Source organism: Aethalodelphis obliquidens, unplaced genomic scaffold (assembly GCF_003676395.1).
Source record: "Aethalodelphis obliquidens isolate GAN/ISIS:26980383/991018 unplaced genomic scaffold, ASM367639v1 scaffold21, whole genome shotgun sequence".
Lineage (NCBI taxonomy): Eukaryota > Metazoa > Chordata > Mammalia > Artiodactyla > Delphinidae > Aethalodelphis > Aethalodelphis obliquidens.
In genome coordinates, this window is record NW_020837965.1 from 24,540,864 (window position 1) to 24,563,561 (window position 22,698).

Genomic DNA, 22,698 nt, shown 5'->3' on the forward strand with positions numbered 1-22,698 from the left:
GGTTTATCTCTGGGCTTTCTTTCCTATTCCATTGATCTATATTTCTGTTTTTGTGGAAGTACCATACTGTTTTGATTACTGTAGCTTTGTAGTATAGTCCGAAGTCAGGAAGCCTGAGTACTCCAGCTCCGTTTTTCTTTCTCAAGATTGCTTTGGCTATTCAGGGTCTTTTGTGTTTCCATACAAATTGTGAAATTTTTTGTTCTAGTTCTGTGAAAAATGCCAGTGGTAGTTTGATAGGGATTGCATTGAATCTGTAGATTGCTTTGGGTAGTAGAGTCATTTTCACAATGTTGATTCTTCCAATCCAAGAACATGATATTTCTCTCCATATGTTTGTATCATCTTTAATTTCTTTCATCAGTGTCTTATAATTTTCTGCATACAGGTCTTTTGTCTCCTTAGGTAGGTTTATTCCTAGGTATTTTATTCTTTTTGTTGCAGTGGTAAATGGGAGTATTTTCTTAATTTCACTTTCAGATTTTCCATCATAGTGTATAGGAATGCAAGAGATTTCTGTGCATTAATTTTATATCCTGCTACTTTACCAAATTCATTGATTAGCTCTAGTAGTTTTCTGGTAGCATCTTTAGGATTCTCTATGTATAGTATCATGTCATCTGCAAACAGTGACAGCTTTACTTCTTTTCTGATTTGGATTCCTTTTATTTCTTTTTCTTCTCTGATTGCTGTGGCTAAAACTTCCAAAACTATGTTGAATAACCATGGTGAGAGTGGGCAACCTTGTCTAGTTCCTCATCATAGTGCAAATGGTTTCAGTTTTTCACCATTGAGGACGATGTTGGCTGTGGGTTTGTCATATATGGCCTTTATTATGTTGAGGTAAGTTCCCTCTGTGCCTAATTTCTGGAGGGTTTTTATTATAAACGTGTGTTGAATTTTGTCAAAAGCTTTCTCTGCATCAATTGAGATGATCATATGGATTTTATTCTTCAGTTTGTTAATATGGTGTATCACATTGATTGATTTGCATATATTGAAAAATCCTTGCATTCCTGGGTTAAACCCCACTTGATCATGGTGTATGATCCTTTTAATGTGCTGTTGGATTTGTTTGCTAGTATTTTGTTGAGGATTTTTCCATCTATGTTCATCAGTGATATTGGCCTGTAGTTTTCTTTCTTTGTGACATCTTTGTCTGGTTTTGGTATCAGGGTGATGGTGGCCTCGTAGAATGGGTTTGGGAGTGTTCCTCCCTCTGCTGTATTTTGTAAGAGTTTGAGAAGGATAGGTGTCAGCTCTTCTCTAAATGTTTGAAAGAATTAGCCTGTGAAGCCATCTGGTTCTGGGCTTTTGTTTGTTGGAAGATTTTTAATCACAGTTTCAATTTCAGTGCTTGTGATTGGTCTGTTCATATTTTCTATTTTTTCCTGATTCAGTCTTGGCAGGTTTTGCATTTCTAAGAATTTGTCCATTTCTTCCAGGTTGTCCATTTTATTGGCATAGAGTTGCTTGTAGTAATCTCTCATGATCTTATATTTCTGCAGTGTCAGTTGTTACTTCTCCTTTTTTCATTTCTAATTCTATTGATTTGAGTCTTCTCCCTTTTTTTCTTGATGAGTCTGGCTAATGGTTTATCAATTTTGTTTATCTTCTCAAAGAACTACCTCTTAGTTTTATTGATCTTTGCTATCATTTCCTTCATTTATTTTTCATTTATTACTGATCTGGTTTTTATGATTTCTTTCCTTCTGCTAAGTTTGGGGTTTCTTTTGTTTTTCTTTCTCTAATTGTTTTAGGTATAAGGTTAGGTTGTTTATTTGAGATGTTTCTTGTTTCTTAACATAGGATTTTATTGCTATAAACTTCCTTCTTAGAACTGCTTTTGCTGCATCCAATAGGTTTTGGGTCGTCCTGTTTTCATTGTCATTTATTTCTAGGTATTTTTTGATTTCCTCTTTGATTTCTTCAGTGATCTCTTGGTTATTAAGTAGTGTATTGTTTAACCTCCATATGTTTGTACTTTTTAGAGATTTTTTCCCCTGTAATTGATATCTAGTCTCATAGTGTTGTGGTCGGAAATGGTACTTGATACAATTTCAATTTTCTTACATTTACTGAGGCTTGATTTGTGACCCAACATATGATCTATCCTGGAGAATGTTCTGTGAGCACTTGAGAAGCAAGTGTATTCTGTTGTTTCTGGATGGAATGTCCTATAAATATCAGTTAAGTCCATCTTGTTTAATGTATCATTTAATGCTTGTGTTTCCTTATTTATTTTCATTTTGGATGATCTGTCCATTGGTGAAAGTGGGGTGTTAGAGTCCCCTGCTACGATTGTGTTACTGTCGATTTCCCCTTTAATGGGTGTTAGTATGTGCCTTATGTATTGAGGTGCTCCTATATTGGGTGCATAAATATTTACAATTGTTATATCTTCTTTTTGGATCAATTCCTTGAAAATTATGTAGTGTCCTTCTTTGTCTCTTGTAATAGTCTTTATTTTAAAGTCTATTTTGTCTGATATGAGAATTGCTACTCCAGCTTTCTTTTGATTTCCATTTGCATGGAATATCTTTTTCCATCCTCTCACTTTCAGTCTGTATGTGTCCCTAGGTCTGAAGTGGGTCTCTTGTAGACAGCCTATATATGGGTCTTGTTTTTGTATGGATTCAGCCAGTCTATGTCTTTTCGTTGGAGCATTTAATCCATTTTCATTTAAGGTAATTATCGATATGTATATTCCTATTACCATTTTCTTAATTGTTTTGGGTTTGTTATTGTAGGTCTTTTCCTTCTCTTGTGTTTCCTGCCTAGAGAAGTTCCTTTAGCATTTGTTGTAGAGCTGGTTTGGTGGTGCTGAATTCTCTTAGCTTTTGCTTGACTGTAAAGGTTTTAATTTCTCTGTCAAATCTGAATGAGATTCTTGCTGGGTAGGGTAATCTTGGTTGTAGGTTTTTCCCCTTCATCACTTTAAATATGTCCTGCCACTCCCTTCTGGCTTGCAGAGTTTCTGCTGAAAGATCAGCTTTTAACCTTATGGGGATTCCCTTGTGTGTTATTTGTTGTTTTTCCCTTGCTGCTTTTAATTTTTTCTTTGCATTTAATTTTTGATAGTTTGATTAATTATGTGTCTTGGCGTGTTTCTCCTTGGATTTATCTTGTATGGGACTCTCTGTGCTTCCTGGACTTGATTAACTATTTCCTTTCCCATATTAGGGAAGTTTTCAAGTATAATCTCTTCAAATATTTTCTCAGTCCCTTTCTTTTTCTCTTCTTCTTCTGGGACCCCTATAATTCAAATGTTGGTGCGTTTAATGTTGTCCCAGAGGTCTCTGAGACTTTCCTCAATTCTTTTCATTATTTTTTCTTTTTTCTGCACTGTGGTAGTTATTTTCACTATTTTATCTTCCAGGTCACTTATCTGTTCTTCTGCCTCAGTTATTCTGCTATTGATCCCTTCTAGAGTATTTTTAATTTCATTTATTGTGTTGTTCATCACTGTTTCTCTGCTCTTTCATTCTTCTAGGTCCTTGTTAAACATTTCTTATATTTTCTCCATTCTATTTCCAAGATTTGGATCATCTTTACTATCATTATTCTGCATTCTTTTTCAGGTAGACGGCCTATTTCTTCTTCATTTGTTAGGTCTGGTGGGTTTTTACCTTGATCCTTCATCTGCTGTGCATTTCTCTGTATTCTCATTTTGCTTAACTTACTGTGTTTGGGGTCTTCTTTTCACAGGCTGCAGGTTCGTAGTTCCTGTTGTTTTTGGTGTCTGTCCCTAGTGGCTAAGGTTGGTTCAGTGGGTTGTGTAGGCTTCCTGGTGGAGGGGACTAGTGCCTGTGTTCTGGTGAATGAGGCTGGATCTTGTCTTTCTGGTGGGCAGGTCCACGTCTGGTGGTGTGTTTTGGGGTGTCTGTGGCCTTATTATGATTTTAGGCAGCCTCTCTGCTAATGAGTGGGGTTGTGTTCCTGTCTTGCTAGTTGTTTGGCATAGGGTGACCAGCACTGTAGCTTGCTGGTCTTTTGAGTGGAGCTGGGTCTTAGCGTTGAGATGGAGATCTCTGGGAGATTTTTGCCGTTTGATATTACATGGAGCTGGAAGGTCCTTTGTGGACCAATGTCCTGAACTTGGCTCTCCCACCTCAAAGGCACAGCCCTGATGCCTGGCTGGAGCACCAAGAGCCTGTCATCCACATGACTCAGAATAAAAGGGAGAAAAAAAAAGAAAGAAAGAAGAAGATAAAAGAAAATAAAAGTTATTAAAAAATAATTATTAAAAAGTTTTTTAAAGTAATAAAAAAAGAAAGAAAGAAAGAAGAGAGCAACCAAACCAAATCCACCAATTATAACAAGTGCTAAAAACTATACTAAAAAAAAAAAAAAAAGAAACGGACAGACAAAACCCTAGGACAAATGGTAAAAGCAAAGCTATACGGACAAAATCTCACACAGAAGCATACACATAGACACTCACGTAAAGAGAAAAAGGGGAAAAAAGAAATATATATATATCGTTGCTCTCAAAGTCCACCTCCTCAGTTTGGGATGATTCGTTGTGTATTCAGGTATTCCACAGATGCAGGTACATCAAGTTGACTGTGGAGCTTTAATCCCCTGCTCCTGAGGCTGCTGGGAGAGATTTCTCTTTCTCTTCTTTGTTCGCACAGCTCCTGGGGTTCAGCTTTGGATTTGGCCCCGCCTCTGCGTGTAGGTCACCTGAGGGCATCTGTTCTTCGCTCAGACAGGACGGGGTTAAAGGAGCCGCTGATTCGGGGGCTCTGGCTCACTCAGGCCAGACGGAGGGAGGGGCACGGAGTGCGGGGCGAGCCTGCGGCGGCAGAGGCCGCTGTAATGTTGCGCCAGCCTGAGGCGCGCCGTGCGTTCTCCCGGGGAAGTTGTCCCTGGATCCCAGGACTCTGGTGGTGGCGGGCTGCACAGGCTCCCCAGAAGGGGGGTGTGGACAGTGACCTGTGGTCGCACACAGGCTTCTTGGTGGTGGCAGCAGCAGCCTTAGCATCTCCTGCCCGTCTCTGGGGTCTGCGCTGTTAGCCACGGCTCACACCCGTCTCTGGAGCTCCTTTAAGCAGCGCTCTTAATCCCCTCTCCTCGCGCACCAGGAAACAAAGAGGGAAGAAAAAGTCTCTTGCCTCTTCGGCAGGTCCAGACTTTTCCCCGGACTCCCTCCCGGCCAGCTGTGGCGCACTAACCTCACAGGCTGTGTTCACGCCGCCAACCCCAGTCCTCTCCCTGCGCTCCGACCGAAGCCCGAGCCTCAGCTCCCAGCCCCGCCCGCCCCGGCGCGTGAGCAGACAAGCCTCTCGGGCTGGTGAGTGCCGGTCGGCACCGATCCTCTGTGCGGGAATCTCTCCACTTTGCACTCCGCACGCCTGTGGCTGCGCTCTCCTCCGCGGTCCCGAAGCTCCCCCTCCGCCACCCGCTGTCTCTGCCCGAGAAGGGGCTTCTAGTGTGTGGAAACCTTTCCTCCTTCACGGCTCCCTCCCCGAGGTGCAGGTCCTGTCTCTATTCTTTTGTCTCTGTTTTTTCTTTTCTCTTTTGCCCTACCCAGGTACGTGGGGAGTTTCTTGCCTTTTTGGAGGTCTGAGGTCTTCCACCAGCATTCAGTAGGTGTTCTGTAGCAGTTGTTCCATGTGTAGATGTATTTCTGATGTATTTGTGGGGAGGAAGGTGATCTCCACGTCTTACTCTTCCACCATCTTGAAGCTCCTCTCTCTGGCAAGTATTTTAGTAGCAATTGACTTATCTTGAATTTTCATGAATAATTTTTTCACTTATACCAAACACTGAGCCTTCATTTTACTTGGCCTTGTCATATTTTTGTTTTATGTAATAAATTTACTTGAGTTGTATTAAAAAAATAAAAGAAATAATTGGATAAAGGGTATTACATCTTTGGCTAACTATCACATAGCCAGGGATAGTATATAGTCAATGTTACTGTTCTGGATCAGTAGTCAGTTCAATGTTGTTCTCTTCTTTTAGGAGATGAGACAAAGAATTATTAACATCAATTAGTAAATATTTAAATGCCTAATAAAATGAAATGTGGACAGCAATGATCAATAATGCTTCAATCTTTTTATCATCTGCTATGCTTTGTACTCCTCAGGGTGGGTACTGAATGCTGTTCAAGGTTCTGCCATGATCCCTGTGATCAAAAAATTTACGTTTGCATCTACATGTGCGGACCAGCGTAAGTAATAATTAAATTTCTTGTTGAGGCGACTAATGGCATTCACTATCGGGTACTTCCCTGGTGGTCCAGCGGTTAAGACTCCGTGCTTCCACTGCAGGGGGCGAGGGTTCAATCCCTCGTTGGGGAACTAAGATCCCATATGTTGCGCCAGAAAATAAATATCTATGAAATATAGTGACAGAAGACCAACCATAGCCTGATAGTGAAGCTGGTGTTGACATGAAGCATGATGTTGATTAATTGATATATTAAACATTGAGGTCAAATAGAGAAAGAGATCTAGTCTCTGTGGGAAATAATTCTATAGACAGATCTTAGGAATTTTCAAGAAACTTCTTAGGTTTTTGTGATTTACGTGAATTTATTTTGCTATTATTTGTGAATGATTGAGTTAAACAGAAGATGAAGAATAAGGGTAAATTATGGACCAATGATGATGACTGGCGCATATGAGTCATATACAGTGAATATTACGTGTCGGGAGCTCTGAGGTCCAACTTAAAAAGAATCTAGTACGTTCACCCTGTTTGACATGTTCCATTGACATTTGTCACATATATGCAAGGATCTTTTTCTTGAACTTGTGGCCATAGACTTAAAAAATATTGTTATAAAAGAATCAATAGCAGAGTAAGGTTGATATTTGATTAAGAGAAAAATAAATAAATATTACTATAAATTAATAAATACCTAAATTACTATGTATATGAATGGTAGAAAGTATGGATTAATGGTGTGAATGTCTCAATCTTTTTATTACCTTCTCTGCTTGGTACTCTTCAGAACAGATACTGGAGCTGATTTCAACTTCCACTATGCTCAAGGTTACCGTACTGTCTCTGTCAGGAAAGAGACAAAGGTAGGTAATGGTCAAAGATCTTGTTTTGGTTTGGGTCTTCGTTTAAGGGTGTTCATGGTATTATTAAAAATTCTTAAATCAAAAAGTTAACTATTGTCAATGATAAATATGTATGAAACATGTTGATTAATCAATAATGTGTAACACTGAGATTGAATAACAGAAGAGATATGATCCATGTGGGAAATGCTTGTATAGACAGACTGTAGAATCTTGCTCTTGGTTTTTTTTGTGTGTGAATTATATACTTATTTTATTATTATCAAAGAATTAATAATTATTAATAGTTTAATCAATACAAACACCAATGAAGAAAATGACACCCTAATATGGAATAACATGACATTGATGACTACTGGTGACATATGAGTAGTGGATGATGAAAATAAGTGTCTGAAATGCTGAGATCCAATACACAACATAATGTGTTCGATCCTTCTTTTGGAAATGATCATATAGATAACTGTCAGAAATATACAAAGGTCATGTTCTTATATTAGATTCATAGATTTAATGGATCATAGATAGAACCATTAGAGAAAGATAAAAGTGAAAATGAAGCATTATTCAATCATGAACATATGTAGTGAGGCAAGATATATTATTAATAAATATTGAAAACAGTGAAGCCCTTTAAGAAATAAATGGATCAAGGGTGTTACTTCTTTGGCTAAGGATCATGTAGACATAGATAATTAACAGTCAGTTTCATTATTCTGGATCAGTTGCAAGGTTGAGGTTGTTCTCTTTGTTAATAGAGAAAATGTGTATATATAATGAAAAATTAATGAATACCTAAAAAATTGGAGTAAGTGATGTGGAAAGGAAGGACCAATGTAGATAAGGTCCTAACTTTTTTTTTTTTTTATAAACTGTTCTGCTCTATACTTCTCAGAGTGAACACCCTTGAGGGATTTAACCATCTTCCATGATCACAAGCTCTTTTGTTGCATCTATACATTAGAAGCATGGAGACCACTGTCAGTCAAAGTTCTCGTGTTGGTTTGGGTGGTTTGCTTAAGAGTAGTTACTGTATGATTAGTGTGAATTAATGAATTAATAAACAATTTAGAAATGAACAAAGAGAAATTGAGCCAATCCTGGACCAATGATGATGACTGATGATTTGAATCAAGGATGATAAATAATATGTGTCTGAAACTCTGAGGTGCAGCAAAAAGAAATCTGATGCATTAACTCTGTTTGTAAAGATCCTATAGATAAAAGTCAGGAATATACAAGGATCTTGTTTATTCTTTGTGTTCATTCATGCATTTTCACTTTACTGTTATCATTGGAGAAATGAAATAATCAAAAACCAAATATGTAAATAAATAAAGCTGAATGGGTGAATCCTTATCCAATTATAAAAATATGTGGTCATGCAAGAAATACTGTTAATAAATTTGAAAACAGTGAAGTCCAAAGAGAAACAAGTGGTGCATAACTGTTAAATCTTTGGCTAAGAATAATACAGACAATAATAAGATTATTTACTGTAATCAGTAAGTTTACTTACTGTAAGTCACTGCTCATTTTCTGTGTCAGGGACAAGTTTTAAGTTCACTTTTTTAAGAGAAAATGAAATAAACATACTCCAAATTAACGATTGTCTAAGTCACTAAAAATGAAATGCAGAAGCAAGGATCAATGGAGATTAGTTCTCAATATTTTATTATCTGCTCTGACCTGTACTTCTCAGAATGGATGCCCGTGAGCTGATTTAAGCATCTTCCATGGACAGGAGCCCTATGGTTGCATCTGTGTTAGGAGGATGGAGAACAATGTGAGTAGTAGTCAATGTTCTTGTCTTGAATTGAGCCATATTTTTTTTAATTATTACTTTAAAAGGTATTATTTAAAAAATTAAATATAATAAGAAAGTCCAAGCATGCTAATGTCAAATACCATTGATACAAAACAATATGATTAATCCATATATGAAACACTGAGTTCAGTTAATGAAAGAGTTGGGTTTCAGGGGAAATGATTGTATAGATAAATGTTAGGGATATTCAAGACTCTTACACATAATTTTTTGTGTGATTTATTTATTTATTTATTTGGCTTTGTTGGGTCTTCGTTGCTGCGCACGGGCTTTCTCTGGTTGCGGCGAGTGGGAGCTACTCTTCATTGTGGTGCGCAGGCTTCTCGTTGCAGTGGCTTCTCTTGTTGCGGAGAATGGTCTCTAGACATGCGGCTTCAGTAGTTGTGGCAAGTGGGCCCTAGAGCGCACAGGCTTCAGTAGTTGCAGTACATGGGCTCAGTAGTTGTGGCATGAGGGCTCTAGGGTGTGCGGGCTCAGTAGTTGTGACTTGCAGGCTCTAGAGCGCAGGCTCAGTAGTCGTGGTGCATGGGCTTTGTTGCTCTGGACCAGGGATTGAACCCGTGTCCCCTGCATCGGCAGGTGGTCTCTCAACCACTGGGCCACCAGGGAAGTCCCTGATTTATGTTTATTTAAATAATAGGGAATTAATTAATAAACAAATGTAGAGGACAGTAGAGAAAACTGCCTCTCCTGGACCGTTGGCCATGACTTGAGGCATAGGAGTCATATATGGTGAATACCATGTGTCTGTAACCCTGATTCCACACAACGCAAAATCTAGCCTATCTTCTGTTATAAATGACCCCATGGGTCGATGTTAGGAATATACAAACATTATATTCCTATTCTGGGTTAATAGATTTAGACATATTATTAATAATAAATCAGCAATCTAGCCATTAAAAAATGTAAAAAAACACATAAAAAGAAGAAGGCAAAGCATTGTTCACTAGGAACATATGTGGTCAGGCAAGAAATATTATTAATTAAATAGAAAACATTCATGCCCTTTAAGCAATAAACGAATAAGTATTTTGCCCTTTTGCTGAAAGGATCATACGGACACTGATAAGTAAGAGTCAACATTGTTGATCTGGGTCAGTCTCAAGTTTAAGGCTTTCTTTTCTTAAGAGAAAAAATACTATGTTATGAAAAATTAATGAATGCCTAAATGAGTAAATGAAATGTGGGTAACAAGAATCAATGGAGATAAGTCTGAAATTTTTTATCATCTTTTCTGCTCTGTACTCCTTAGAATGGGAGCACTTCAGCTGGTTGAAGGATTCTTCTATGGTCCTGAGAGCTCTGGTTGCATTCACGTGTTAGGACTGTGGAGACCATGTGAGTAATAGACAAATTTTGGCCTTAGTTTCAATATTTTATTTAAAGCTATTGACTGTATTATTGCAAGTTGTGAAATATAATCAATGAAATCCAAATAGCCCAGAGTGAAATATGGGATTAATATGAAGTACTATATTGATTCATTCATAAAATGAAAAATGAGAGTAATTAATGAAAGATGTTGACACAAGAATGATTCTAAATATATATTAGAGATTTCTAAGCTCTTTGGTGGTTCCAATGAATAACCATTTTTAAAATTATAATTACTGAATTATGAATTGAACAATAAGTAATATAGAAATGAATGAGTAAAAAGAGGTATGGTATTGGATCAATGATGACTATTGGTGGCGTATGAGTCGTGTACAATGAATACGTTCTGGAACTCTGAGGTCCGATGCAAAAGAAATGTCTTTTTTCTCTTCATGCATTTTCACTTTTTATTATAATTGAAGCAATGAAAGAATCAATAAACAAACATGTGGACAAATGGAGAGAAAGTCTCAATCTTTATCACCTTCTGTTTAGTACTTTTCAGAATAGAAGCTCAGAGTGATTTCAGCCTCTATTGTGATCAAGGTTATCATTTTCAGGTTGGTATAGGACAGAGACCCAGGTGAGTAATGACCAGTGTTCCTCTCTTGGTTTGGGTAATTTACTTAAGTGTTTTCATTGTATTCTAAAAAGTAATAAATCTAATCAACAGGTTAATAATGGCCCATTGATAAATATGACCTGAAACCTTGTACTGATTAATTGATATTGTAGGGACTTCCGTGGTGGCGCAGTGGTTGGGAGTCCGCCTGTCAATGCAGGGGACACGGGTTCCAGCCCTTGTCCGGGAAGATCCTACATGCTGCAGAGCAACTAAGCCCGTGTGCCACAACTACTGAGCTGCGCTCAAGAGCCCACGAGCCACAAGTACTGAGCCTGTGTGCCTACAGCCTGTGCTCCGCAACAAGAGAAGCCACCACAATGAGAAGCCCGCACACCACAACGAAGAGTAGCCCCTACTTGTCACAACTAGAGAAAGCCTGAGCGCAGCAACAAAGACCCAACGCAGCCAAAAATAAATAAATAAATTTATTTTAAAAAATTGATATTGTATAACATTGATATTCATTAATGAAAGAGTTGTAAGCTATTTTGGTAATGATTAGAGAGAAGTTAGGGATATTCGAGTGTCTTGTTCTTTGGCTTTTGTTAATCATATATTTATTTTATTACTATCAATGAAGTAATGATTTAATTGATACAAATATATAAATGAATGGACTAAAATTGGGCTTAAATGAACCAATGATGAGGATTGGTAGAGGTTGAGGCACAGACAATGAATAATAAGTATCTGGACCCCTGAGGTCCAAGACAATACATACTCTATTTTCATGTTTATTTGATCCTATGGACAGATGTTAGGAATGTATAATTTTCAAGTTCTTCGATTAAGTTTTAAAATTATTACTAGATCAATGAGAGCACTATTAAAGTTACATAAATAATAGATTACAAAGAAAAGATAAATTATGTTCTCATTATGAACATCTATGATGAGACAAGAAATATTAATAAAAATTTCCAGCACTGATGATCATTATGAAATAGATGGATCAAGGGTGTCATCACTTTTTCCAGATACCAGATAGACTTGAACAATTAGGAGTCAATTTTATTGTTCTGAGTCAGTCTTAAGTATGAGCTTGTTCTTTCTGTTAAGAGAAAACAATTTCTACATTAAGAAAAAGTTATAAATTCCTAAATGACTGTAAGGTAGATAGCTAGTGGGAAGCAGCCTCATAGCACAGGGAGATCAGCTCCGTGCTTTGTGACCGCCTGGAGGGGTGGGATAGGGAGGGTGGGAGGGAGGGAGACGCAAGCGGGAAGAGATATGGGAACATATGTATATATATAACTGATTCATTTTGTTGTGAAGCTGAAACTAACATACCATTGTAAAGCAATTATACTCCAATAAAGATGTTTAAAAAAAAAAAAAAGAAATGTACAATGCAAGAGTCAATGGAGATAAATTTTCTTTTTTTCTCATTGACTGTGCTTCATATTGTTCAAAATGGACACATTCGCGCTGATGAAGCATTATTCCATGGTGATGCACCTTATGATTACATCTCTGTATTAGAAGCACAGAGACAAATGTGAGTAATAGTCAAATTTCTCGTCTTAGTTTCAGTGATTTTTTTCCCCCTGTGTATTCAGTGTATTACTTGAAACTTCCATATAGAGTAACAGAAGGCCAGTGTAGCTCAGTGATAAATATAGGCCTTCATTAAACACTAATTGATTAATGCATAGATGTATAATAGCATATAATTTAAAAAGAGGTACGTTGCTGTGAGAATGATCTATTTACAGTTAGCGATATCACGACTCTTCTTGGGTTTTGTGACTAATAATTTTAAAATTATTATGAGTGACTTACTGAATTAGTCAATAAACAAATAGAAATGAACAAAGAAAAGAGTAAAAAGTATTAAATTAATCAAAAACTTACTCATAATTCAATGATAAATATAAGAAATATTCTTTTGAATAATTGATAATGGGCCGGATTGAGGTCGAAAATTGGAAGAGATGGACCCTTAATGGGAAATGATTCTGTAAACTGAGGTTAGGGGTATTGAAGGGTGTTATTCTTGGAATATTTAGTGAACCATATATTATTTTATTATTCTTCCATATAGAAATGATGGAAGAAAAGAGACTCAGGGATGGAACAGTGATGATGATTGTGATGGGAAGAGTCCTGAATGATGAAAACATGTCTGAAACTCTGAGGTCCAACCCAGACCGTAAGTAGTCCCTTCCTTCTGGTGAAACTGTTTCTATAGAGAGATGACAGGAATATAAATAGGTCACATTTTTGTATGGATTTCATAGACAGATTTGTTATTATTAATAGATCTATAATGAGCCATTTAGCAAATATAGATGAACATAAGGAAAAACAGGGTGAAGCGAGACAAAAGATACTGTTAATAAATATTGAAAACACTGATGCCCATTAAATAAATGGGTGAGGGTCACCTGTTTGGCCAAGGTTAGATAGAAAGACATGCATAAGCAAGAGTCAGTTTAATTGTTCTGCTTCATACAAAAGACTGAGATTTTCTTTTAACAAGGTAAAAAATTTAGAGAGAAAAAGTAATAAAAACATAAATACTGAGTAACAGAAATGCCGAAAACAAAGATAGTGGTGATTAGGTCTGAATATTTTTATCATCTTCTGTGTTGCGTACACCTCAGAGTGAAGTCACTAGACGTGATTTAGAATCGTCCATGGATATGAGCTATGGGTTTGCCTCTGTGAAATAGGAGATGGAGATTACTGTGAGTCATAGTAGAAGTTCTTTCCTCTATGGTTTTATCAAAGTAATTCAATATATTTAATAAGAAATGAGGAATATAAGTAAAGAAGGAGACTGCATCTCAGTGTTGAGTATGGATATAAAACCCACTATATGGTTTAATACATATATAGAAAACGATGTATTAAAGAGAGATATATATTTAAGTAATAATTATTCTATATAGATGAAGGCTTTTTGTATTTTTTCTTGAATTGTACTGCTAAAAATAATTAGTGAATTTTTTATTTAATCAAAAAAAAGATGTGTACATAGAAAAAGGACCAATGTTGGATCGATGATGATTTCTGTTCATCAGTATGAGTGATATAAAGTGGAATTTTGAGGTCTGGAATTTTGAGGTCCGATATTACATTAATCTATTCCATTCTCAACTCAAGAAGGCATCCTATAGGCAGGAATAAATGAGGAGCTTACTTTGGTCTTGTGTTCATATTTTTCATTCTATTATTAAAATAGGAAAATGGGAGAATCTATAAATACATATGTAATTAAAAATAAAGGTGAATGATCTGTATACCTTCTTGGGAGAAATGTCTATTTAGATCTTACGCCCATTTTTTGATTGGGTTGTTGTTATTTATTATTTTTTAAATTAATATGTATTGGAGCATGGTTGCTTTACAATGTTGTGTTAGCTTCCACTGCACAACAAAATGAATCAGAGCTGCATGAGCTGTTTGTATATTTTGGGGACTAATCCCTTGTTAATTGCTTGGTTTGCAAATATTTTCCCCCATTCTGAGGGTTTTCTTTTCGTTTTGTTAATGGTTTCCTTTGCTGTGCAAAAACCTTTAAGTTTAATTAGGTCCCATTTGTTTATTACTGTTTTTATGTTCATTAGTTTAGGAGATGGATCAAAAAGGATCTTGCTGCAATTTGTGTCACAGAGGGTTCTCCCTATGTTTTCCTCTAAAAGTTTTACACTATCTGGCCTTACATTTAGGTCTTTAATCCATTTTGAGTTTATTTTTGTGTATGGTGCTAGGGTGTGTTCTAATTTCATTCTTCAACATGTAGCTGTCCAGTTTTCCCAGCACCACTTATTGAAGAGACTGTCTTTTCTCCATTGTATATGTATACTTGCCACTTTTGTCATAGATTAGGTGACCATAAATGCGTGGGTTTATCTCTGGACTTTCTATCCTGTACCATTGATCTATATTTCTGTTTCTGTGCTGGTACCATACTGTTTGATGACTATAGCTTTCTAGAAGAGTCTGAAGTCAGGGAGCCTGATTTCTCCAGATCTGTTTTTCTTTCTCCAGATTGCTTTGGCTATTATTCATGGTCTTTTGTATTTCCATACAAATTGTAAAGTTTTTTGTTCTAATTCTGAAAAAAAAATTGGTAATTTGATAAGGATTGCATTGAATCTGTAGATATCTTTGGATATGTAGCCATTTTCAGAATATTGATTCTTTCATCCAAGAATATGGTATATCTCATCATCTGTTTGTGTCATCTTTTATTTCTTTCATCAGCATCTTATAGTTTTCTAATTACAGGTCTTTGGCTTCCTTACGAAGGTTTATTCCTAGCTATTTCATTCTTTTTGATGCAACGGTAAATGTGATTGTTTCCGTAATCCCTATTTATGAACTTCCATTGTTAGAGTATAGTAATGCAAGAGATTTCTGTGTATTAATTTTGAATCCTGCAACTTTTCCAAGTTCATTGAAGAGCTCTACTAGTTTTCTGGTATCATATATATGATTTTATATGTATAATATAATATCATTGGCAAATAGTGACAGTTTTACATTTCCTTTTCCAATTTGGATCACTTTTAATTCTTTTCTTCTCTGATACCAGTGGTTAGGGCTTCCAAAACTATGCTGAATTATACCCAAATAAAAAATTTAAAATATTAGGTGAGCGAAAAAAAAAACCCGTTTCCAATTACGGGAAATATGGGTGGAGACAATAGATAGTTAGTGGGAAGCAGCCGCATAGCACAGGGAGATCAGCTCGGTGCTTTGTGACCGCCTAGAGGGGTGGGATAGGGAGGGTGGGTGGGAGGGAGATGCAAGAGGGAAGAGATATGGGGACAAATGTATATGTATAGCTGATTCACTTTGCTATACAGCAGAAACTAACACACCATTGTAAAGCATTTATACTCCAATAAAGATGTTTAAAAAAAAAAGATATACCAGTAATATGTCAAGCAAAGCCAGAATTTCAATTATAAAGCCAAAGGACATGACTGTTACCACTTAGGGTAAGGAGAAGGGTCAGGAGAAGTGGTTGACAACCTTCATATTCTGGCGCAGCGGCAAGATGGAAGATTCCTTTTCAACAGATTTCACATATCCTCAACATTAGGGATTGCCTAAATAATGATGTGAATGCGGAAGCAGGGATAAGTGGAGAGTATCTCCACCATTTTTATCTTCTGCTTTGTTTTATACTCCTCAGAGTGGGTGCACTGGACCAGAAATGAGGATTCTTCCTTGAGTGCCAGCCTAGGATGGCATCTTTGTCATAGGAGCCTGGACACCCATGTGAGCATCATCTAGTTCCTAGTCTGGGGGTGGGTGGTTTCTCAAAAAGTAATGACTAAGCTAAAAAAAATGGGTGAAAGAAAATTAAAGGAGGACATCTTTATCCCATTGATAAACAAGGAACTATTGTGAAGCAAAAACCTGATAATAAATATGAGAGAGATATAATGATGTGAGAATTGTTATAGAGACAGGTGAGTGATATCGAGGTCTCGCTGGGTTTTGCAAACCCTAGAGTGTCAAAATTTGCATTAGTGAAGTAACGCATGCATCAGTGAAACATATAGAATGAAGAGAAAGTCATCTTTTCTGGATCGATGATGATAAATGATGATAAATGCCAGCGCATGAGTCATCGATGATGAATAATACATGTCTGGACCTCTCAGGTCCAATACACAAGAAATGTGGTCTGTCTCTTCATGCGTTTTCACTGGTTATGCTAATTGAGCCAATGAAAGCATCAGTAAACAAATCTGCTGGTCCATGGAGAGAAAGTCTCAATCTCGGTCATTACCTTCTCTGTTCGGTACTTTTCAGAATAGAAGCTCAGGCGATTTCAGCCTCCATTTTGATCAAGCTTCTCCTTTTCTGGTTGCTATGGGACAGAGACCCAGGTGAGTCATGGCCAGGGTTCCTGTCTTGGTTTCGGAAATTCGTTTAAGTGTTTTCATTGTATTCTCAAAAGTCATCGATATATATCAAAGGGTTGATGATGGCCCGTTGAAAAATAAGCCATGAGAGCTTATGCTGATGAAGTGATCATCTAGATCCTGGAAATGCATTAAGGAAAGAGATCACATGTATGGTGATAGTGATTGGATAGAAGTTAGGGATATTTGCAGGTCTTGTTCTTGGGTTTGGCGTATTCATGTCTTTCTTTCATTAGTATCAATGGTATAATGATTTATTTGATAGAGATATGTCAATGAACGAACTAAAATTGAACCCAAGGGGACCAACAAACAAGGTGGGTAGAGGATGAGGCATGGGCAAGGAACTATAAGTATCTGGAATTTGAGGGCCAAGAAGGATACATACTCTGTTTTCTACTTTGATTTCTTCCTATGGACAGATGTTCAGAATATATAACATCATGCTCTTAGTTTGGGTTACTCAATTTAGATTTCATATTATTAATCGATAAGTGATAGAACCGTTCAAAATATGTAAATAGTAGATTAAGAAGAAAAAGTCAGTTAATTCCTACTGTGGACACATGTGGTCTGGCAAGAAGCAATCCTAAATATTTCCACTGGTGATGACCGTTAATAACAAATGGATCTAGGAGGTCAGCTGTTTGGCCAAGCTTCATGTGGATGTGAATAATTAAGAGTCAATTTTATTGTTCTGGGGTGCTCTCAAGTTTGACGGTATTTTTGTTTGTAGAAAAAGAAAAATCTCTGCGTTATGAAAGAGTGACCAATTCCTCATGACTGAGAACATTAAATCTGGAAAGAATGCATCAAAGTCCATAAAGTTTCCTTTCTCTCTCTCTCGTTTCATCGACTGTGCTTTCTATTGATTAAAGTGGGCATGTTCGAGCTGATCAAGCCATCAGTATTCCATGGTGAGGCACCTTATAATTGCAGGAACCCATGTGAGTAATAATCAAATTTCATGTCATGGTTTCTATTATTATTTTGTCCCTATGTGTATGTATTCAGTATATTACTAGAGAGATCCCTATAGGAAAACAGAAGGCCAGTCAGCTCAGTGATAAATGTTACATTTTATGAAATATTAATTGCTTACTGCCCCAATGAAAAAAACAAGGCAAAACAAAACAAACCACAACAAGACAAAATCAGCATTGTGATTTACAGGTGAGACACACTGCTGTGAGAATAAATTATGGAGAGAAGAGGGATATCATGACTGCCCTTAGGTTTCGTGATTAATACCTGTGAGAGATTTATTGCCTCAATCAGTACACGATGTAGAAATACGTGAAGAGAAGGAGGGACACTATTGGATCGATGTTGACTACTGGTGGCGTACGAGTCATGTACAATGAATATGTGTCTGGAACTCTGAGGTCCAATGCAAATGGAATCTAGTCCATTGTCCTATTGGTAGTGACCCTAGAGGCTGAAGTCAGGAATGAATGAGGGTCTTCTTTGCAGTCTTTGTTTTTATGCCTTTTCATTCTGTTTGTACAATTGAAAAACTGAGGCTCTCTTCATAAATATATGAATAAAACTAAAGATGAATGATGGAAAACAATTTCCAGTCACAGAAATTTGGGTGGAGATGAGATATACGATTAATATATCAAGGAAAGCCTGAAATTCAATTAGAAAGCCATGGCACATGACTGTTACCACTTACGGTAATGAGGTGGGGGCCAGGAGAAGTGGTAGACAACATTCATATTCTGGCACAGAGGCAATATTGAAGTGGTTCCTTTTCAAAAGCTTTCGTATATCCACTACATCAGGGATTTCCTATATAATGATGTGAATGTGGAAGCAGGGATGAGTGGAGAGTGTCTCCACCATTTTAATCTTCTGCTTTGCTTTATACACCTCAGAGTGGACACACTGGACCAGAAATGAAGATTCTTCCTTGAGTGCCAGCCTAGGATGGCATCTTGGTCGTAGGAGCCAGGAGACCCTTGTGAGCATCATCTAGTTCCTAGTCTGGGGATGGGTGTTTTCCCCAAAAGTAATGAGTATATTAACAACATGGGTGAAGGAAAATTAGAGAATGGCATCTTTATCCCATTGATAAACAAGGAACTGTTGTGAAGCAAAACGCTGATAATAAATATGAGAAAGATATAATGGTGTGAGAATAGTTCAAGACAGGTGAGCGATAGCGAGGCCACATTGGGTTTTGCGAACCCCAGTGTCAAAATTCGCATTAGTGAATTAATGCATGAATCAGTGAACCGTACAGAATGAAGAGAAAATCATCTTTTCTGGATCAATGTTGATAAATGCCAGCGTATGAGTCGTCGATGATGAATAATATGTGTCTGGAACTCTGAGGTCCAATACAAAAGAAATGTGGTCTTTCTCTTCATGCATTTTCATTGGTTATGCTAACTGAGCCAATGAATGCATCAAGCAACAAATCTGCTGATCCATGGAGAGAAAGTCTCCATCTCATCATCACCTTCCCTTGTACTTTTTAGAATAGAGACTCAAGGTAATTTCAGCCTCCATTTTGATCAAGTTTCTCCATTTCGGGTTGCTATGGGACAGAGACCCAGGTGAGTTTTGTCCAGGGTTCCTGTCTTGGTTTGGGGAATTGATTTAAGTGCTTTCATTGTATTCTCAAAACTCATTGACATATTTCAAAGGGTTGATGATGGCCCATTGTAAAACAAGCCATGAGAGCTTATGCTGATGAAGTGGTCATCTAGATCCTGGAAATTCATTAAGAAAAGAGATCTCATGTATGGTGGTAGTGATTGGAGAGAAGTTAGGGATATTCGCAGGTCTTGTTCTTGGGTTTTGGGTATTTGTGTCTTTCTTTCATTAGTATCAATAATGTAATGATTTAATTGATAGGGATATATAAATAAATGAAGTAAAATTCGACCCAAGGGGACCAATGATGAAGATGGGTAGAGGATGAGGCATCGGCAAGGAGCCATAAGTATTTGGAGGCCGGACGGCAAAGAAGGATACGTACTCTGTTTTCTACATTGATTTCTTCCTATGGACAGATGTTCGGAATATATGATGTCATGCTTTTATTTTGGTTACTCAATTTAGTTTTCGTACTATTAATCGATCAGTGATAGAACCCTTCAAAATAAGTAAATAGTAGGTTAAGAAGAAAAGGTCAATTATTGCCTACTGTGGACACATGTGCTTCAGCAAGAAGTAATCCTATGGACTGCCACCAGTGATGCCCATTAATAACAAGTGGATCTAGGAGTTCCAGTGCACATGGAATCTAGTCCATTGTCCTATGGGAAGTGACCCTAGAGGCAGAGGTCAGGAATGATGAGGGGCTTCTTGGTGGTCTTTGTATGCATGCCTTTTCATTCTGTTCAACAATTGAAAAACTGAGGCTGTCTTCATAAATAGTTGAATAAAAAAAATTAACGGCAGCAATGACCAATCACGGAAATATGGGTGGAGGCGAGATATACCATTAATATATTAAGGAAAGCCTGAATTTCAATTAGAAAGTCATGGCACATGACTGTTACCACTAGGGTAAGGAGGAGCAGGCCAGGATAATGGGTAGAAAAACTTCATAATATGACACACCGGCAAGATTGAACTGGTTTCTTTTCAACAGATTTCACATATCCGCTGTGTTAGAGATTGCCTAAATAACAATGGAAATGTGGAAGCCGGGATGAGTGGTGAGTGTCTCCACCATTTTTATCTTCTGCTTTGCTTTATACTCCTCAGAATGGATGCACTGGACCAAAAAAGAGGCTTCGTCCTCGAGTGCCAGCCTAGAATGGCATCTTGGTCATGGGAGCCCATGTGAGCATCATCTAGTTCCTAGTCTGGGGGTGGGTGTTTTCACTAAAAGTAATGACTATGCTAACAAAATTGGTGAAAGAAAATTGAAGGAGGGCATCTTTATCCCACTGATAAACAAGGAACTGCTGTGAAGCAGAAAGCCGATAATAAATATGAGAGAGATATGATGATGTGAGAATGGTTCTAGAGACAGGTGAGCGACATTGAGGCCTTGCTGGGTTCTGCAAAACCTAGAGTGTCAAAATTGGCATTAGTGAAGTAACGCATGAATCAGTGACACATATTGAATGACGAGAAAGTCATCTTTTCTGGATCGATGATGATAAATGCCAGCATGAGTCATCGGTGATGAATAATATGTGACTGGAACTTTGAGGTCCAATACAAAAGAAATGTGGTCTTTCTCCTCATTGGTTTTCATTGGTTATGTGAATTGAGCCAATGAAAGCATCAATCAACAAATAGGCAGATCCATGGAGAGAAAGTCTCCATCTCGTCATCACCTTCTCTGTTTGGTACTTTTCAGAATAGAAGCTCAAGGAGATTTCAGCCTCCATTGTGATCAAGGTTCTCCTTTTCAGGTTGCTATGGGACAGACACCCAGGTGAGCTATGGCCAGGTTTCCTGTCTTGGTTTGGGGAATTGGTTTAACTGTTTTTATTGTATTTGTAAAAGTCATCAATATATATAAAAGGGTTGATGAAGGCCTGTTGATAAACAAGCCATGAGAGCTTATGCTGAAGAAGTGATTATCTAGATCCTGGAAGTTCATTAAGGAAAGTGATCTCATGTATGGTGATAGTGATTGGAGAGAAGTTAGGGATATTTTCAGGTCTTGTTCTTGGGTTTTGGGTATTCATGTCTTTCGTTCATTAGTATCACTGATGTAATGATTTAATTGATATATATCAATGAATGAAATAAAATTGGACCCAAGGGGACCAACGATCAATTTGGGTATAGGATGAGGCCTGGGTAGGGAACCATAAGTATCTGGAAGCCTGATGGCCAAGAAGGATTCATACTCTGTTTTCTCCATTGGTTTCTTCTTATAGACAGGTGTCCGGCATATATAAAGTCATGCCCTTTGTTTGGGTTACACAATTCTGATTTCATACTGTTAATAGATCAGTGATAGAATGGTTCAAAATATGGAAATAGTATATTAAGAAGAAAAGGTCAATCATTGCCTACATTGGACACGTGTTCCAGCAATAAGTAATCCTAAAGATTACCACCACTGATGCCCATTGATAACAAATGGGCCTATGAGGTCAACTTTTTGGCCAAGCATCATTTAGATGTGAATAATTAAGAGTCAGTTTTATTGTTCTGGGTCGCTGTGAAGTTTGAGGGTATTTTGGTGTGTAGAAAAAGAAAAATCTCTGCATTACGAAAGTGATCAATTCTCCATGACTGAGAACATTAAATCTGCAAAGAAAGCATCAAGGTCCATAAAGTTTCTTTCTCTCTCTCTCTTTTCTGTCATCGACTGTTCTTTCTACTGATTAAAGTGGACACATTCGAGCTGAGCAAGCTATCAGTATTTCACGGTGATGGCATCTTATCATTGCCAGAACCCATGTGAGTAATAATCAAATTTCATGTTATGGTTTCCGTTATTTTTTTGTCCCTCTGTGTTGCATTCAGTGTATTATTGGAAAGATCCCTATAGGAAAACAGAAAGCCAGTGCAGCTTGGTGATAAATGTTACATTTTACGCAACATTAATTGATTACTGCCTCATGAAAAAAACAAAGCAAAGCAAAACAAAACAAACCAAACCACAACAACCCCAAACCAGCATCGTGATTTACAGGAGAGAATACTACTGTGAGAATGAACTATGGAGAGAAGAGGGATATCCTGACTGCCCTTAGGTTGTGTGATTAATGGGTTTTCAATATTTATGAGAGATTCATTGCCTCAATCAGTACACAATGTAGAAATACGCAAAGAGAAGGAGGGACAGTATTGGATAGATGATGACTACTGGTGGCGTATGAGTCGTGTATGATGAATATGTGTCTGGATCTCTGAGGTCCGATGCAAATGGAATCTAGTCCATTGTGCTATTGCAAGTGACCCTAGGGGCTGAGGTCAGGAATGAATGAGGGGCTTCTTTGTAGTCTT

The 22,698-nt window shown here is 37.4% G+C and overlaps 11 non-coding genes and 2 pseudogenes across 11 annotated transcripts; all 13 read left to right on the forward strand.

The window, feature by feature from the left end:
- Nucleotides 1-6,607: 6,607 nt before the first annotated feature.
- LOC113627886 (small nucleolar RNA SNORD113/SNORD114 family) lies at nucleotides 6,608-6,681 on the forward strand. The gene has a single exon (XR_003435798.1). It is a non-coding gene; the product is annotated as a small nucleolar RNA SNORD113/SNORD114 family (small nucleolar RNA).
- A 701-nt stretch (nucleotides 6,682-7,382) lies between these two features.
- Nucleotides 7,383-7,455, forward strand: LOC113627826 (small nucleolar RNA SNORD113/SNORD114 family). Its single transcript, XR_003435743.1, has one exon. It is a non-coding gene; the product is annotated as a small nucleolar RNA SNORD113/SNORD114 family (small nucleolar RNA).
- A 689-nt stretch (nucleotides 7,456-8,144) lies between these two features.
- On the forward strand, nucleotides 8,145-8,217 carry LOC113627819 (small nucleolar RNA SNORD113/SNORD114 family). The gene has a single exon (XR_003435737.1). It is a non-coding gene; the product is annotated as a small nucleolar RNA SNORD113/SNORD114 family (small nucleolar RNA).
- A 1,345-nt stretch (nucleotides 8,218-9,562) lies between these two features.
- LOC113627834 (small nucleolar RNA SNORD113/SNORD114 family) lies at nucleotides 9,563-9,636 on the forward strand. Its single transcript, XR_003435750.1, has one exon. It is a non-coding gene; the product is annotated as a small nucleolar RNA SNORD113/SNORD114 family (small nucleolar RNA).
- Nucleotides 9,637-10,545: 909 nt separating this feature from the next.
- Nucleotides 10,546-10,616, forward strand: LOC113627871 (uncharacterized; annotated as a pseudogene).
- Nucleotides 10,617-11,510: 894 nt separating this feature from the next.
- On the forward strand, nucleotides 11,511-11,585 carry LOC113627820 (small nucleolar RNA SNORD113/SNORD114 family). Its single transcript, XR_003435738.1, has one exon. It is a non-coding gene; the product is annotated as a small nucleolar RNA SNORD113/SNORD114 family (small nucleolar RNA).
- A 1,363-nt stretch (nucleotides 11,586-12,948) lies between these two features.
- Nucleotides 12,949-13,020, forward strand: LOC113627822 (small nucleolar RNA SNORD113/SNORD114 family). The gene has a single exon (XR_003435740.1). It is a non-coding gene; the product is annotated as a small nucleolar RNA SNORD113/SNORD114 family (small nucleolar RNA).
- An 854-nt stretch (nucleotides 13,021-13,874) lies between these two features.
- LOC113627836 (small nucleolar RNA SNORD113/SNORD114 family) lies at nucleotides 13,875-13,951 on the forward strand. Its single transcript, XR_003435752.1, has one exon. It is a non-coding gene; the product is annotated as a small nucleolar RNA SNORD113/SNORD114 family (small nucleolar RNA).
- Nucleotides 13,952-16,421: 2,470 nt separating this feature from the next.
- On the forward strand, nucleotides 16,422-16,506 carry LOC113627814 (uncharacterized; annotated as a pseudogene).
- A 1,577-nt stretch (nucleotides 16,507-18,083) lies between these two features.
- On the forward strand, nucleotides 18,084-18,155 carry LOC113627868 (small nucleolar RNA SNORD113/SNORD114 family). The gene has a single exon (XR_003435783.1). It is a non-coding gene; the product is annotated as a small nucleolar RNA SNORD113/SNORD114 family (small nucleolar RNA).
- An 880-nt stretch (nucleotides 18,156-19,035) lies between these two features.
- On the forward strand, nucleotides 19,036-19,110 carry LOC113627872 (small nucleolar RNA SNORD113/SNORD114 family). The gene has a single exon (XR_003435786.1). It is a non-coding gene; the product is annotated as a small nucleolar RNA SNORD113/SNORD114 family (small nucleolar RNA).
- Nucleotides 19,111-20,874: 1,764 nt separating this feature from the next.
- LOC113627888 (small nucleolar RNA SNORD113/SNORD114 family) lies at nucleotides 20,875-20,947 on the forward strand. The gene has a single exon (XR_003435800.1). It is a non-coding gene; the product is annotated as a small nucleolar RNA SNORD113/SNORD114 family (small nucleolar RNA).
- A 1,593-nt stretch (nucleotides 20,948-22,540) lies between these two features.
- LOC113627873 (small nucleolar RNA SNORD113/SNORD114 family) lies at nucleotides 22,541-22,612 on the forward strand. The gene has a single exon (XR_003435787.1). It is a non-coding gene; the product is annotated as a small nucleolar RNA SNORD113/SNORD114 family (small nucleolar RNA).
- Nucleotides 22,613-22,698: the final 86 nt, after the last annotated feature.